This window comes from Schistocerca piceifrons, chromosome X (assembly GCF_021461385.2).
Source record: "Schistocerca piceifrons isolate TAMUIC-IGC-003096 chromosome X, iqSchPice1.1, whole genome shotgun sequence".
Classification (NCBI taxonomy): domain Eukaryota; kingdom Metazoa; phylum Arthropoda; class Insecta; order Orthoptera; family Acrididae; genus Schistocerca; species Schistocerca piceifrons.
Window position 1 is genome coordinate 704,213,893 of NC_060149.1, and position 16,774 is coordinate 704,230,666.

The window sequence follows — 16,774 nt, forward strand, 5'->3', positions numbered from 1 at the left end:
GGATGACTTAGGTGGTATTTCTGTTTGATATGATGAATGGCAGTTTGCTCTATATGTAGAAAAGTGTAAGTTGTTGCAGATGAGTAGGAAAAACAACTTTGTAATGTTCGAATGCATTATTGGTGGTGTGCCGCTTGGCACAGTCACGTCGATTAGAGGCGACGTTGCAAAGCGACAGGAAATGGAATAATCATTTAAAGTCGGTGGTAGGGAAGACGAATCGTAGATTTCAGTTTATTGGGAGAATTATAGGGAAGTGTTACTCACCGACAAAGGACGCGATTCGAGTGTTTGTAATCCCGAACAGGTCGGATTAAAAAAAGACATTGAAATAATTCGGAGCTGTGCTGTTGGATTTGTTACCTGCAGGTTCGATCAGCACGCGAGTATTACGGAGATGTCTCGTGAACTGAAATGGAAATTCCTACAAGGAAGATGACGTTCTTTTCGAGGATCACTATTGAGGAAATTTAGGTAATCGGCATTTGTGGCTGACTGCAAAATGATTTTGCTGCTGCCAGTGTAAATTTCGCGTAACAATCGCGAAGATAAAATAAGAGAAATTTGGGCTCGCACGGAGGCATTTAGACAGTCGTTTTCCCTGGACCCATTTGCGAGTGGAACAGGAAGTGCTGTGAGGTACGTTTCGCATGCACCATATGGTGGCTTGTGGATTATGTCTGTAGATACAGATGTAGATGTAGAAACCTTGGATCGTTAAGTTCTAGATGGTAAAAAATTTATAACTTCTATAATCAGCATGAAATTTAATAGTGGGTCGCCCTTCAACGACTCCCATTGAATAAATGTATAAAATAATGTGATATACGGGACATAAATAACATTTTCTTCGCATGTAGGCTGCATGTACACCAACGAATGGAGTTCTTACACCATTTACTGGAATATTATCGACCGACACCTACTAATGTGTTAATCCTCCTTCGTTAAAGTGATATATTAATCTCAAACGCATTAATATAGTTTTTAAACAACGCAGCTTTACCCCGTCAAATACTATAAAGTCAGTAAAGAACCAAGGTAGCGCTGTGTGCCTACAGGTCAAAAGTCGACATTTAAAAGTAGTACTGTCGCCCTCGAAGTGCTCAGAGATGACGTAGAAGCTCCAAGTAACGAAACACATATCGTAGTTCACCTGTGGCACTATTGCAAAGCAGCTATTGCTACATTCAGCTTAAGTAACTCAGGAAAGCCACGGAAAACCAAAATCTGTATTGCTAGACTGAGCTCCGAAGCCCGATCCTTCGCAATACGAATCCAGTGGCTCCATCACTTAGCAACCTCGCCCATTCCGAGAACTCGAAATGTATCACAGCTAACGAAGTCAAAAGAATTAATTTTTGTTAATGGTAGTTGTTATCTGAATTAAAACAGATTGATACTGAAAACTGCCAACAGCGTTGCCGCAGTGGTAACACCGGTTCCCGTCAGATCACCGAACTTAAGCGCTGTCGGGCTGGGCTAGCACTTGGATGGATGACCATCCAGTCTGCCGAGTGCTGTTGACAAGCGGGGGGTACTCAGCCCTTGTGAGGCAAACTGAGAAGCTACTTGATTGAGAAGTAGCGGCTCCTCCGAGCTCTCAGACTGACATACGGCCGGGAGAGCGGTGTGCTGACCACATATCCCTCCATATACGCATCCAGTGACGCTTGTGGTCTGAGGATGACACGGCGGCCGGTCGGTACCGTTGGGCCTTTCAAGGCCTGTTCGGGTGAAATTTTTTATATTGGAAATTGTTATGAGTCGCATGTACTGAAACTTAGCCATAGCATAGATCATATGAAACAGCTTGGACAAAACATAAAACCGTAGTTCAAAACAAAGAATTAATGTTCAAACTTATAACATAAACTACACAAAAAGTTTTGCACCGTCCTGATGTGTGTGGTTTTTGATCGGAAGTCCCCTCATCGAATACTGTTTTGAACACGGGAAATTACAGCGCACAGCTACCTGTGTAATGCAGGTAAAACTAAACCAGCGCTCTCCGTGCAGCTCAGTAGAGCGCGCTGTGTCCTCAGGCGTGACCGGGAAGCGTTACGGAGATGCTCAATAAACGCCAGTGGCAGAAGCTACAAGAGAAGCGTTGTGATTCACGGATATAGGTCACCTGTTGTAATTCAGAAAGCGTACGTTCCAAGAAGAGTCAGACGGCATATAGGGTGTCCCAGGGAGAATGGTCAATATTCGGGGATACGACAAGAACGATCATTTGAAGCAAAAATCTTCACATGCACATATACCATATCCCGAATGGTTTCAGAGATAGAACGCATTGAACTTACATTGTTATTTATTTTCCGTATTATCCAATACACTGTCAGGTTTACACATGTGCAGTTGTACAACAATTGGCTCTGAGCACTATGGGACTCAACTTCTGAGGTCATTAGTCCCCTAGAACTTAGAACTAGTTAAACCTAACTAACCTAAGGACATCACAAACATCCATGCCCGAGGCAGGATTCGAACCTGCGACCGTAGCGGTCTTGCGGTTCCAGACTGCAGCGCCTTTAACCGCACGGCCACTTCGGCCGGCTGTACAACAATTAGAAAATATTATTTATCGACACGCTGCACGCGAAATGCGTATAAGTTTTTGGCATGTAATGTTCACCATACAAATGTTAGTGGTACAATGATACGTGCATTACACATGTTATTGATCAGAGGAAAAATGGGAACTTGGAAGAATACCTGTTTCCCTCAACATGCTGAAACCCGTTGTAAACACTCTACGATAAGGAACTCGGCTTTTCGGAAAGCGCCGACGATATTTTCCGACAGAAGCAGGAACACTACCATCGCTGAATCTGTAAACGTACGCCATATATGAATATTTTTCACTGGTGTAGATGAGTGTCATTTTAGTCAGCGCTTGTACAAACACAGTTAACCGTTGATTCTCACTGATACACTCATAAACCCTCCCACTCACAACACGCCATGGACAACAGCGCGTTCAACGGGCTAGTTAAATAGCGGAAAGACATCCCGAGCAAAGAGGTAGGTTGGGCTAGAATGAAACGTCAAAGAAGTTGGATGGGTAAGACACATAACGTGAGCGCCACTAGCCCAAAAACAAATGTACATTAAGTGTGTTCTACGTCGGTAACCCTCGGAACAGGGCATATGTCCATATGCAGTTGTTTGCTTCAAATGAGCGTTCCTGCTATATCCCAAAATATTGACCGTTCCTCCTGGGAGACTTCCTCCCACAAACGCCTCGCGAAATGAGCACAAGGAAAAACATCTGAGATATTACAAGTGGCGACAATCGTTCTTCCCGCACAACTTTCACGAATGGAACAGGAATGAGGGAAATCTTAATGGTACCAGAAGTATTCTCCGCCACGCACTGTAAGGTAGCTTGCGGAATATAGATGTGCTGTATCAGCGAGATTCCGATGCTAAATAATACTGCACACATAATGTTTCCAACATAAAAGCTACTTGCGCTTGGTTAAGAAATCGAAGAACGACAGTGGTCTGCGCTAACGAAATCCACCTGGAATCATGGTGGGTGCCTCTGGTTAGGCAGCATCAAGTAGGGAGAAACTAAGGCAGCACAACGTTGTGCAACGTTCCGCGGGCGTTGCAGAGCCCAGCTGAGATATTCTGGCTGCCACAATTTCCGGAATGATGATAACGAGATACGTATGTAGCCGTCTGGATTATATTTCAAATGATTACGTCATATCGAGTGAGATTGGCGTAATGGCTAAAGCACTGGACTTTTACTCGGGAGAACGGCGGTTGAAATACACCACAAGCTGTGCGTACTGTAGCGTTACAAAAGTGAACGCGAGCGCCGCGCGCGGAAATGTCGGTACAAAATGCGAGGCAAAGGACGCTCTAGCCTAAGGTTGCCTGCACGGTAGCACCAACGTCGAGACATTCAGTCGACCACTGACAACGACCGAAGACACCAGAGCTTTTGAAATAAGTACACCAGTACACGCGCGATCTCGGTGCAACAGACCTCAACACCCGAACGTACGGACTTCGGACGACGGTTGGCGGAATTCATATCAGTTTGTTTTCTTTGATCTGATCGGGCGACGATCCCACAAGCAAAACTTGGATTGTGAGAAATTCTGAAGTTAAGTGCTAGAAAGAAGGATTTTGTGACGTCCTGAGGATGAGAAATTTATTATATTAATGATTTGGTACTTGACTTATTGTCATTCACCTAGGATCAGAAATATAAGAAATATGATAACCGGGGTACGTCTCGGAATCTACGGTCTGAAATACCTACTTTATTGGAAACCAAAACTTTTGAACAACCTAAAATTTTAATAATAATTAATTGAACGTCACATTATATTACATCATGTATGTTCTCCGGCTGTTTACATTGTTCAGTGCTTTAGGTATTCAGAGAATTTTATTCAAAAATTTATGTTTGTTTTTCAGACATATGCTGAACGACACTCATTTACGGTTAATTGACATATATCTGTTTTGCTGAATTTATTTGAAGTTGCGGGGAGTGTTTGTAATCTTGTTTTTCATTAACATCACGTATTATCTTGAGTATGTAACAGAACGTTTCTCTCTTCATCTCATATACTCGTAAAATTTGTCTGATTATTCTAATAACTGAGAAAACAGTGTACTGTTAGTACAGCTAGAAAATAGTGTAGCTACTATTGTGTAGTTTTTCGAGATATTTATAGGTTAGGCTAGAGCCTAACTTCCTAGACAGAATCAATTCTAACCTCCTTGATCCCGACGAAAACTGACGAAGAAGATCGGATGAACTGTGTCCATGCTGTCGGTCGATATTATCGGGCGACCTGTGGCGACGATATCTGGATTTCGTTGTCGAGGCCACTGTGAGCGGAGCCGAAGAGGACGGGAGAAGTCAGGGGCTTCATTACAACGAGCTGATGGAGCAGACAGCTATGAAAGGTCAGGAAGTGGTGAGGAACTGAGTTATTACTGGTACGTATTCGGCCTAATATAGGTAGACATCGGTCAGAGCGGATGCCTCATGTTTGCAGAAAACAGAAATCTAATAGTCAGACGTTAAAAACCTTTCTGCCATATTCAACCCACATAGCTCAAAAGCCATATATCTTACAGACCAGGCAATCATCGTAGGTCATACCACTCGCTCCATCCGGCTCCTTGATTTTTCCCTTACCATCTGCACCTGCCCAGTCTGCCTCTCCCCCCCCCCCCCCATTCACTTACTTTGGCCTCACCATTGACCGTCACCTCACCTGGATCCCTCATCTCTGCTCTATCCAATCCAAAGCCCACAATTGCCTCCGACTCCTTAAACTCTTCTGTGACCGGACATGGGGGTTGAACCCCTCTACCATCCTCCACACCTACAAACCCTTAATCCATCCCATCCTCTGTTATGCAAGTCCCACCTGGATATCCACCCCCACCAAATTCTATAAGTGCCTCGAGATCCTTGAGCACCATGCACTCCGCCTCACCTTCTGTATAAGCCTCCCGTCCCCCATGCAGATCCTCTATGACCTGATTCCTTTCCCCCACCTGCTCCTTTTCCTAGAATGTGTCTGCATCCTCTACACCTTCCGCCACCTTGATTCCCATCAGTCCGTGGTTGCTCCTCTCCTCTCAAACCCCTGCCCGCTGTCGCGCCTTCGCCATTGTGTCCCCCCTACCCTCCACCTTTACACTCTTCTCTACAGCCAGAACTTCCGTGTAGGCGAATTTTGCTATGTGGTCTGCCTCACACAATGCGTGCTCTCCTTTCCCAAGGTGGCCTCCACAAACTCCCCCTCCTGGATGAAGCCCTCTCTCCCTCCATTTATCCCTCCTGTCAACTCTGACCCTCACCTCCCCCTCCCTCCCTCTGCCCTTTTCCTGGGCTCCCTCTCTCCCCTTCCATCCTGTTCTTCCTCACCTATCCTCTCTCTGATCCCGTTCTCACCCCCGAGTCCTTTTGCTTTCCCCTCCACTGCCTTCCCCACTCCTTCTCGCATGCACTCTGGCCCCCCTTTTGCTTTTTCCTCTTCCTCCATCGGCTCCTCCCCCCTTTTTTCCCCCTCATCAGTCCGGGTCCTCCTCCCCACCCCCACCTGCCACCTGCCACTGTGTCGCCTATAGTGCTGTTTTCAGTGAATGTTCAGTGTTGTGCATCCCCTGTCAGTGTTGCGAGCAGCCACCATACTGTTGCTAGTTGTGCTTTTTATCTCGTGCGAACAGACACCAGACTGTCGCCGAGTTTTTTAATTGTGCCTGTCTACTTACTGTGTGTCTTCATCCACATCGTCAACACCCTTTTTTTATATTTTAAATTCCGCAGCTTTCCTCCATTTTACTGTTATTAACAAAGTCGCCGTTTTATCGCCTTTTTTATATTGTTTGTTATCTTAACATTGTTTGTCTGACTCTTCTCTCGGCTGTAGAGCAGCGTATTAAGCTGCTGTCAGCCCCCCCCCCCCCCCGTTTTGGTTTGGGGGGGGGGAGGAAATAGAAAAACAATAAAGGAAAAAAAGATACCTTACAGACGAGTACAGCGATATAAATCACTTAATTGTATAATAAAAACAATAGAAGCTAAAGTGTATCCAATCAGACAGACAACAGTCAATAAGTTATTACGGTCAACAGCCGCTAAATATCTAAAGCTGCAAATCATTGGTATATCTTAAATTGAAGGTCTCAGTAAAAGCTATTATGTATTCAAGTATCAAATCAGTCAGTCGGTCGATCTGGCCATACAAGCTGGAATAGTATGAGAAAAAGAACTTAAACACACCAATGACGTGAAATACACCAATAAACGTATCAAGCAACCAGCACAGCTTACCCTGGCCTGATCTGAACCTATGACGTCACTAAATTGTAAATTTGTGGTAAGGTCTTATGGGACCAAACTGCTGAGGTCATCGGCGCCTAAGCTTACACACTACTTAATCTAACTTAAACTAACTTACGCTAAGGACGACACACACACCCATGCCCGAGGGAGGACTCGAACCTCCGACGGGGGAAGCCGCACGGACCGTGAAGAGACGTCCAAGACCGCTCGGCTACCCCGCGCGGCTATAGTAACTAAATTGTAAGGCATTAATTTAGTTAGATAAAGTTTCTATATTGTTAAAAATACATATAATTAATCGACAACTGATACAAGACTGTACAAGAGACAATCAAACGACCGGTACCACCAGATAGCTTGTTGTAAGACCATATCGGAACATACTCCATTTGCATCCGTAGCATGATTTCAGCAATGGTTTTTATTGCTTAATTCAGATCAGTGTTACTAAAAGAGATGCTTATTTGCATTTTCTTCAAGTATAATGGTATTAATGTATTCACGAACGCAATTAGTTGATATACTACATCAAGGTGGATACACTGATATGCATGGGACAACCGCATGTCTAATATAATCTGAATGATGGCCATTATTAAAATGCTTCTTTTTGAAAACCAGGAGTGAGATTATAAAAGGCCTGGTGTCCAGTGGACAGTCGCTCATGTGTAGTCATAGGTGACGGAACGGCAGCACTTTGTTCAGCGATCTGGTCTCAAATTCCAGGCGGTGGTATTCTACACTGCTAAGGATAATAGAGAATACGAGGGGCATTCGATAAGTAATGCAACACATTTTTTTCTGAAAGCAGTTTAGTTTTTCAGGATTCCAATGTTGTTGTTGTTGTGGTCCTCAGTCCTGAGACTGGCTTGATGCAGCTCTCCATGCTACTCTATCCTGTGCAAGCTTTTTCATCTCCCAATACCTACTGCAACCTACATCCTTCTGAATCTGCTTAGTGTATTCATCTCTTGGTCTCCCCCTACGATTTTTACCCTCCACGCTGCCCTCCAATACTAAATTGGTGATCCCTTGATGCCTCAGAACATGTCCTACCAACCGATCCCTTCTTCTGGTCAAGTTGTGCCACAAACTTCTCTTCTCCCCAATCCTATTCAATACTTCCTCATTAGTTATGTGATCTACCCATCTAATCTTCAGCATTCTTCTGTAGCACCACATTTCGAAAGCTTCTATTCTCTTCTTGTCCAAACTATTTATCGTCCATGTTTCACTTCCATACATGGCTACACTCCATACGAATACTTTCAGAAATGACTTCCTGACACTTAAATCAATACTGGATGTTAACAAATTTCTCTTCTTCAGAAACGCTTTCCTTGCCATTGCCAGCCTACATTTTATATCCTCTCTACTTCGACCATCTTCAGTTATTTTGCTCCCCAAATAGCAAAACTCCTTTACTACTTTAAGTGCCTCATTTCCTAATCTAATTCCCTCAGCATCACCCGACTTAATTATACTACATTCCATTATCCTTGTTTTGCTTTTGTTGATGTTCATCTTATATCCTCCTTTCAAGACACTGTCCATTCCATTCAACTGCTCTTCCAAGTCCTTTGCTGTCTCTGACAGAATTACAATGTCATCGGCGAACCTCAAAGTTTTTATTTCTTCTCCATGAATTTTAATACCTACTCCGAATTTTTCTTTTGTTTCCTTTACTGCTTGCTCAATATACAGATTGAACAACATCGGGGACAGGCTACAACCCTGTCTTACTCCCTTCCCAACCACTGCTTCCCTTTCATGTCCCTCGACTCTTATAACTGCCATCTGGTTTCTGTACAAATTGTAAATAGCCTTTCGCTCCCTGTATTTTACCCCTGCCACCTTTAGAATTTGAAAGAGAGTATTCCAGTCAACACTGTCAAAAGCTTTCTCTAAGTCTACAAATGCTAGAAACGTAGGTTTGCCTTTCCTTAATCTTTCTTCTAAGATAAGTCGTAAGGTCAGTATTGCCTCACGTGTTCCAGTGTTTCTACGGAATCCAAACTGATCTTCCCCGAGGTTGGCTTCTACTTGTTTTTCCATTCGTCTGTAAAGAATTCGTGTTAGTATTTTGCAGCTGTGACTTATTAAGCTGATAATACTTCATATTATTCCCCAAACTTTTGGCCACAAGGCCGGCCGGTGTGGCCGTGCGGTTCTGGGCGCTACAGTCTGAAACCGCGCGACCGCTACGGTCGCAGGTTCGAATCCTGCCTCGGGCATGGATGTGTGTGATGTCCTTAGGTTAGTTAGGTTTAAGTAGTTCTAAGTTCTAGGGGACTGATGACCTTAGAAATTAAGTCCCATAGTGGTCAGAGCCATCTGACCCAAGTTTTTGGCCACAAAACCCTATTTTTCAATATAATCTCCGTCCAATGCAACGGCGTTACGCCACCTTACTGGGAGGGCCAGTATGCCCGCATACTTCTCGTCGACATCGGAGCCAACGTCTTGCTGCATCAATAACTTCCCCATCATCCACGTACTGCTTCCCGCAGAGTGAATCCTGTGTTGTGCCAAACAGATGGAAGTCGGAAGGTGCGAGATCCAGGCTGTAGGGTAGATGTGGAAGAACAGCCCATTGAAGTTCTGTGAGCTCCTCTCGGGAGCGCAGAATTGTGTGAGGCCTTGCTTTGTCATGGAGAAGGGGAAATTCGGTTTAATTTTTGTGACGACGAACACGCTGAAGTCGTTCATTCAGTTTCCTGAGGGTAGCACCACACACTTCTGAGCTGATCGTTGCACAATGAGAGAAGACATCAAACAGAATAGCCCCTTCAGAGCCCCAGAAGATCGTCGCCATGACTTTACCGGTTGAGGGTGAAGCGTGGAGCTTTCTCTTCGGAGGAGAGGTGGTGTGGCGGCACTCTTTGAACTGCCATTTTGTTTCTGGTTCGAAAGAATGAACCCATATTTCATCGCCTTTGTCGCTGTTCCAAAAAAAAAAAAAAAAAAAAAAAAAAAGAAATGTCACACTCATCGTCGTAACTCCCAAGCAATTCCGCACAAATCGTCCTTTGTTGCTCTTTATGATCTTTTGTTAAGCGGCGAGGAACCCAGCGGGTACACAGCTATGTGGACCCCAATTGTTGGACGAGTGTGTCAGCACTACCAACAGAGACGTCCAGTTATGCAGTGATGTGTTGGAATGTGATCCATCAGTCACCTCGAATGAGAGTTTCCGCACGTTTCAGCATGACAGAAGTTACAGCTGTGTGCGGCCGGCCACCACGAGAGGTTTACGAGACCTTGTTGAGATGATGACAGACGCCTCTCCCAACGACTCACCGTGCTTTTGTTCACAGTCAGGTCTCCGCAGACATTCTGCAGGGCATATGAATATCTGCGATGCTCTGGTCTTCCGCTAAAAGAAAACTCAATAACAGCACTACGCTTGGAACTCACTTCCGTTACAGACGCCATTTTGAGGGCTACGTATAGCGCCGTCACGTGTCGGAACTTAAGAAACTATGATGGCTGTAGCGGGAGTATTCCACGACGCCCCACAACAAACTCCTCATTTTTTCAACAGAAATTGGCAGAGAATAAACGTGTTGAATTACTTATTGAACACCCACGGAATATTTTCTGTCAACAGAATTTAGAGACCTAGGGTTGATCATCTGAGTGCAGGCTCACCCTGTTGCTTTGAATGACAACTTTTAATTTAACTTGGAGATGTGTTCGATTCACATTCTGTGTTTTTATAATCTGGATTGGTTTTGAACAGGCTTCAATTAGTGAATGTCGGAATGTAGCCGATATTAGGATATAGTTTGTAAAATCGCATCATTTAATAATGATAATATTTGACGAAATATACCACTGTCTGTAAATTTTAGTTGTTGCATTCCAGTGTTTTACTCAAATATTACAGAAGTTTTGTGCGAACTCACAGCTAAACATCATGTTACGGAACCACACTGAAAGCTGTTCATTAGGAAAGTCTTTCATATCCTTTATCTTTACGTAATTTATGAGTGGCTGGTGAGGTGCAAATACACTCTATGCGCAGGTTTCGTCTGCTGGGAATGCTCGTATTTGGCTACATAGAGCAAGCACACATATATGCTATACTTTGGAGGTGCTAGCTGATTGGCCAGTTCGGTATCGCGGCAGTTGAGACTTGAGCTAGTGTGCCCAAGTGGGCTGAGAGACAAAGACTTAGGTCACCGGGACTGATGAGCCTAGATGTATTGCGTGAACTCTGCTTGGAGTTTCATGGCTCTCTTGGTTCAAATTCGATGACTTTGTCTATTGTTTGATTTCCAGGACCATTTTTACGCTGCAACCTGCGTGGGTTTGTGATGGAAACGTTGGGTGCTCGTGAGCTATGGACCAATACTCTACTTAATTTTTAGATTTGTAGATGTGACGAACAAGGCTAAAGGAATCAGGACTCGGACGGAGACGGATAGACAGTCGTTTCTCCCTCGCTCCATTTGCGAGTGATGTAGGAATGGAAATGAGTAGAAGTGGTACATTGTAACCTACACTCTACCCCATACGGTGGTCTGTGTAGTATGTATGCAGAAGTAGATGTTGTTCAGACCAAGAGACTTTGTTCCATGTTTAAGGATCGATGTCAGTCTTTCATTGAATTATCCGCGAATACAACTCATGGTTCACGTTACTATTCCACTTATTTAGTATTACTGTGGTGATTAGGAACTACATGGGGTTCCTTTTGTTCTGACTTGCTTATTTATGGTCATTGTATTCTGCGTGGTCCCATGGAGGCCTCCTGTAATTTCCCTGCTGATCTTTCGGTTGATTTTCTTGATTGATAATCCAGAGTGATTCCTATTTATCTTTAATCATATCTAATTCACAGTTTATCATACTTTCTTCGTCATCTCCCACGTGTTCATTTGGTTCAAATGGCTCTGAGCACTATGGGACTTAACATCTGAGATCATGAGTCCCATAGAACTTAGAACTTAGAACTACTTTAACCCAACTAACCTAAGGACATCACACACATACATGCCCGAGACATGAATCGAACCTGCGACCGTAGCAGTCGCGCGGTTCCGGACTGAAGCGACTGGAACCACTCGGTCACCGCAGCCGGCTCGTGTTCATTTGTCCTTTGTCTAAACTCGTAAGTGAACCTAACTGCGTACGTTCTGCCTTCAGTGGAATGAAGTGATTGTATGGCATTTATTGGCCGGGATATCCTCTTCGGGGTTCGGCCGCCGTATTGCAAGTATTTTTTAGTTGACGTCACTTCAGTGGAATCGTTGTTTATACAACTTACCATCGGTAGATTATTTAATTATTTCTTTGTACGCATACACTGAGGTGGCAAATAGCTTGGGATAGTGACATGCACATATACAGTGCAGTAATATCGCGTACACAATGTATAAAAGGGCAGTGCATTGGCGGAGTTGTAATTTGTACTCAGGTGATTCTAATGAAAAGGTTTCCGACGTGATTGTGGCCACACGACGGAAATTAATAGACACTGAAAGCGGAATGTGTGTTGGAGTTAGATGAATGGGACATCCCATTTCGAAAATCGTTAGGGAATTCAATATTCCGAGATCCACAGCGTCAAGAGTGTCCGAGAATACCAAATTTCAGGCATTACCTCTCACCATCGATAACACCGTGGGTGGCAGCCTTCACTTAATGATCGAGAGCAGTAACGTTTGCGTAGAGTTGTCAGTGCTAACAGACAAGCAACACTGCTTGAAATATCCACAGAAATCAGTGTGGGACGTACGAAGAACATATTCGTTAGGGCATTGTGGCGAAAAATGGCGTTAATGGACTATGGCAGCATACAACAGACGCAAGTGCCTTTGCTAACAGCACGACATCGCCTGCTGCGACTCTCCTGGGCTCGTGACCGTATGGATTGGACCCTAGACGACTGGAAAACCGTGGTCTAGTCTGATGATTCCCGAGTTCACTTGGTAAGAGCAGATGGTAGGGTTCGAATGTGGGGCAGACCCCACGAAGCCATGGATCCAAGTTGTCAACAAAGCATTGTCCAAGCTGGTGCTGGCTCCATTATGGTGTAAACTGTGTTTACATGGAATGGCGTGAGTCCTCTGCTCCAACTGAACCGACCACTTACCGGGGATGGTTATGTTCGGCTACTTGGAGACCATTTGCAGCCATTCACGGACTTCATGTTATCGATGACACGGCGTGAGGTCACTGGGCTACAGTTGTTCACGATTGGTTTGAATAACATTGTGGCCAGTTCGAGCGAATGATTTGGACACCCAGATCGCCCGGCATAAATCCTGTCGAACATTTGTCGAGAGGCCAGAGCGTGCACAAACTTCAGCACCGGCAACACTTTCGCCATTACGAACGGTTAATATTTCTGCAGAGAACTTCCAACTGCTTGCTGAATCCACGCCACGTCGATTTGCTGCACTACACCAGGGAAAAGAACGTCTGCCACGATATTAGGAGGCATCCCATCACTTTTGTCACCTCAGTGAATTACAGCATGGATAAAGTAGGCCCGAGCTGCAGAGAACTTCGAGACAGGCGCTGACCCTGAATACATTGAGAATGACTAATGTGATTAATGCTACTTGTGAACAGGGTTCGTTGATATATCTTGGAGTCTATATCTCCATTGTATGCTAGCTCCTTATAAGAAAGGATACTATACACTTTCATGTAGGGTGAGTAAGCTATGAATACGTTGGACGTAATTGTGTATTGCTTAAACGCATGTTCAATATGACTTTCATTTACCATTGCTTTATGTACGTTTTTCTCCTCCGAATATCTCAAAAAAGAAGTCAAGTCGTATTAATATTCATGTATGGGTCAAAATCGTGTATATGAGGGGGAATATTTTCAGGGCATTGATACAGAAGTCACATCGTTCATGTACTTAGATTAAATTAAAAAGGTGGAGGAAGCTCACTTCAGGTTCACCCTGGCAAGATTTTGATAATTGTTTTTCTGATTATTTATGTGTCAGAAGAAAATTCACTTTAATTCTTGTTCTGTAATCATTTTATGTTGTCTCCTGTGAAGTGTCCAATTAAAACATATGCTCAAAACAGCTGGATAGTAATTTGCTATTGCTGAGTCTGTTCAGTGCATCCCTGCTCTTCCCCCTCCTCCCCATCCCCCGCCCCCGACTGCCACAAAATAACGAGGCCAAATAACATTTTTATCACGTGTGTAAACTCGTAACACGTAGCGTTTCCATGGATTCCCTAAATAGCTTAAGGTAAATATCGGAATTATTCCTATGAAAGGGATATTGCCGTTTCCATTCCCCATCCATGTCTGATCCGAACTTGGGTTCCATGTGCACTGATCTTGTTGTCGACGGGACACTAAACCATAGTCCCCATTCTTTTTTCCAAGTGATCAGTGTTCCAGTGCCAGCACAACTCAATTCTTTTTTCCGAATTAGAATCTAAATGCCACCCTCCTTCTGTAAATGGTTGTATGGCTTCTTTCGTGAGGGTTTCCTTTTGCCTTCTTTAGGTGTTACAGAAGCTGCGTCTGTAATTGTTCTACTACCAATAGTACACTACTGGCCATTAAAATTGCTACACCACGAAGATGACGTGCTACAGACGCGAAATTTAACCGACAGGAAGAAGATGTTGTGATATGCAAATGCTTAGCTTTTCAGAGAATTCACACAAGGTTGGCGCCGGTGGCGACACCTACAACGTGCTGACATGAGGAAAGTTTCCAACCGATTTCGCATACACAAACAGCAGGTAACCGGCGTGTTGACTGGTGAAACGTTGTTGTGATGCCACGTGTAAGGAGGAGAAATGCGTACCATCACGTTTCCGACTTTGATAAATGTCGGATTGTAGCCTATCGCGATTGCGGTTTATCGTATCGCGACATTGCTGCTCGCGTTGGTCGAGATCAAATGACTGTTAGCAGAATATGGAATCGGTGGGTTCAGGAGGGTAATACGGAACGCCGTGCTGGATCCCAACGGCCTCGTATCACTAGCAGTTGAGATGACAGGCATCTTATCCGCATGGCTGTAACGGATCGTGCAGCCACGTCTCGATCCCTGAGTCAACAGTTGGGGACGTTTGCAAGTCAACAACCATCTGCACGAACAGTTCGACGACGTTTGCAGTAGCATGGCCTATCAGCGCGGAGTCCATGGCTGTGGTTACCCCTGACACTGCATAACAGACAGGAGCGCCTGCGATGGTGTACTCAACGACGAACGTGGGTGCACGAATGGCAAAACGTCATTTTTTCGGATGAATCCAAGTTCTGTTTACAGCATCATGATGGTCGCATCCGTGTTTGGTGACATCGCGGTGAACGCACATTGGAAGTGTGTATTCGTCATCGCCATACTGGCGTATCACCCGGCGTGATGGTAATGGGGTGCCATTGGTTACACGTCTCGGTCACCTCTTGTTCGCACTGACAGCACTTTGAACAGTGAACGTTACATTTCAGATGTGTTACGACCCGTGGCTCTACCCTTCAGTCGATCCCTGCGAAATTCTACGTTTCAGCAGGATAATGCACGACCGCATGTTGCAGGTCCTGTACGGGCCTTTCTGGATACAGAAAACGTTCGACTGCTGACCTGGCCAGCACATTCTCCAGATCTCTCACCAATCGAAAGCGTCTGGTCAATGGTGGCCGAGCAACTGGCTCGTCACAATACGCCAGTCACTACTCTTGATGAACTGTGGTATCGTGTTGAAGCTGAATGGGCAGCTGTACCTGTACACGCCATCGAAGCTCTGTTTCACTCAATACCCAGGCGTATCAAGGCCGTTATTACGGCCAGAGGTGATTGTTCTGGGTACTGATTTCTCAGGATCTATGCAGCCAAATTGGGTGAAAATGTAATCACATGTCAGTTCTAGTATAATATATTTGTCCAATGAATACCCGTTTATCATCTACATTTCTTCTTGGCGTAGCAATTTTAATGGCCAGTAGTGTAGTTTCAAAATGTCTATTATTTTGTGAAGATTAGTTTGGAGGCAGTCATCACCGTTAAAATAAAATGTAGTAACATAATTTGATGTATATGTGAGTATGTATTTCGTGTGCTGGTGTTATAGTGCTGGAGGGAGGAGAATAACTTCACAAAGAAAATAGGGCAAGCATACATCTATTGCAACAATAGCACACACTGCCACTAAAGAAGCTTCAAATAAGAGACGAAGCGCCTACTGTAAAAGATAACTCATATTTTTCCATAAAGACATTAGGGTTATTATATCATTTCCTTCTACAACTCCGACATTTAAAGCCCTTAAGGAAAAAAGAACTTGTTGTTTTCAACCACTACACTCCCATCTAAAGTAATGTGCTTTAATCAAGTTTACTACCCCTTAAAATGATTTTCTTTTTCAGAACTCTACACCATCTCATTCGAAGATTCATCTAAATCCATACCTATACTCGGCATGCCACATTACGATGTTTTGCGGGTGGTACTTCGTCCCCCCCTCCCCCCCCCTACCTCTCTTTCCTTGTTCCATTACCGAATAGAGCCTGGGAAGAACCTCTGTATGAGCTCTATTTTCACTGACTTTCTCGTTGTGGTCATTCCGCGAGACATACTTGGGAGGAAGTAATATGTGGCCCGATTCTTCTTGCAACGAGCTTTCTTGTAATGTCAACAGTGAACTCTTTGGTGCACAAGGCCTCTCTTTACTGTCTGTCATTGGAATTCGTTTAGCACTCCGTAACGCTCCTCACCGACTAAACGGGAATGACATGTATCGCTCTTCGTTTGATATTTTCTACAGGCTGTAAATTATAATTGTTTACAACAAACTACAGTGGTGTATAGGAAGTCGAGATGAACAATTTGATGGTGGGTACATGTGGTCTATCAAGCCGGAAAATTACTTCAAATTCATCTATAAAAATCACCTAAGCACAGCACATGCGCGTCGCACGAGATTTCCAGTACTGTATCGCTCTCTC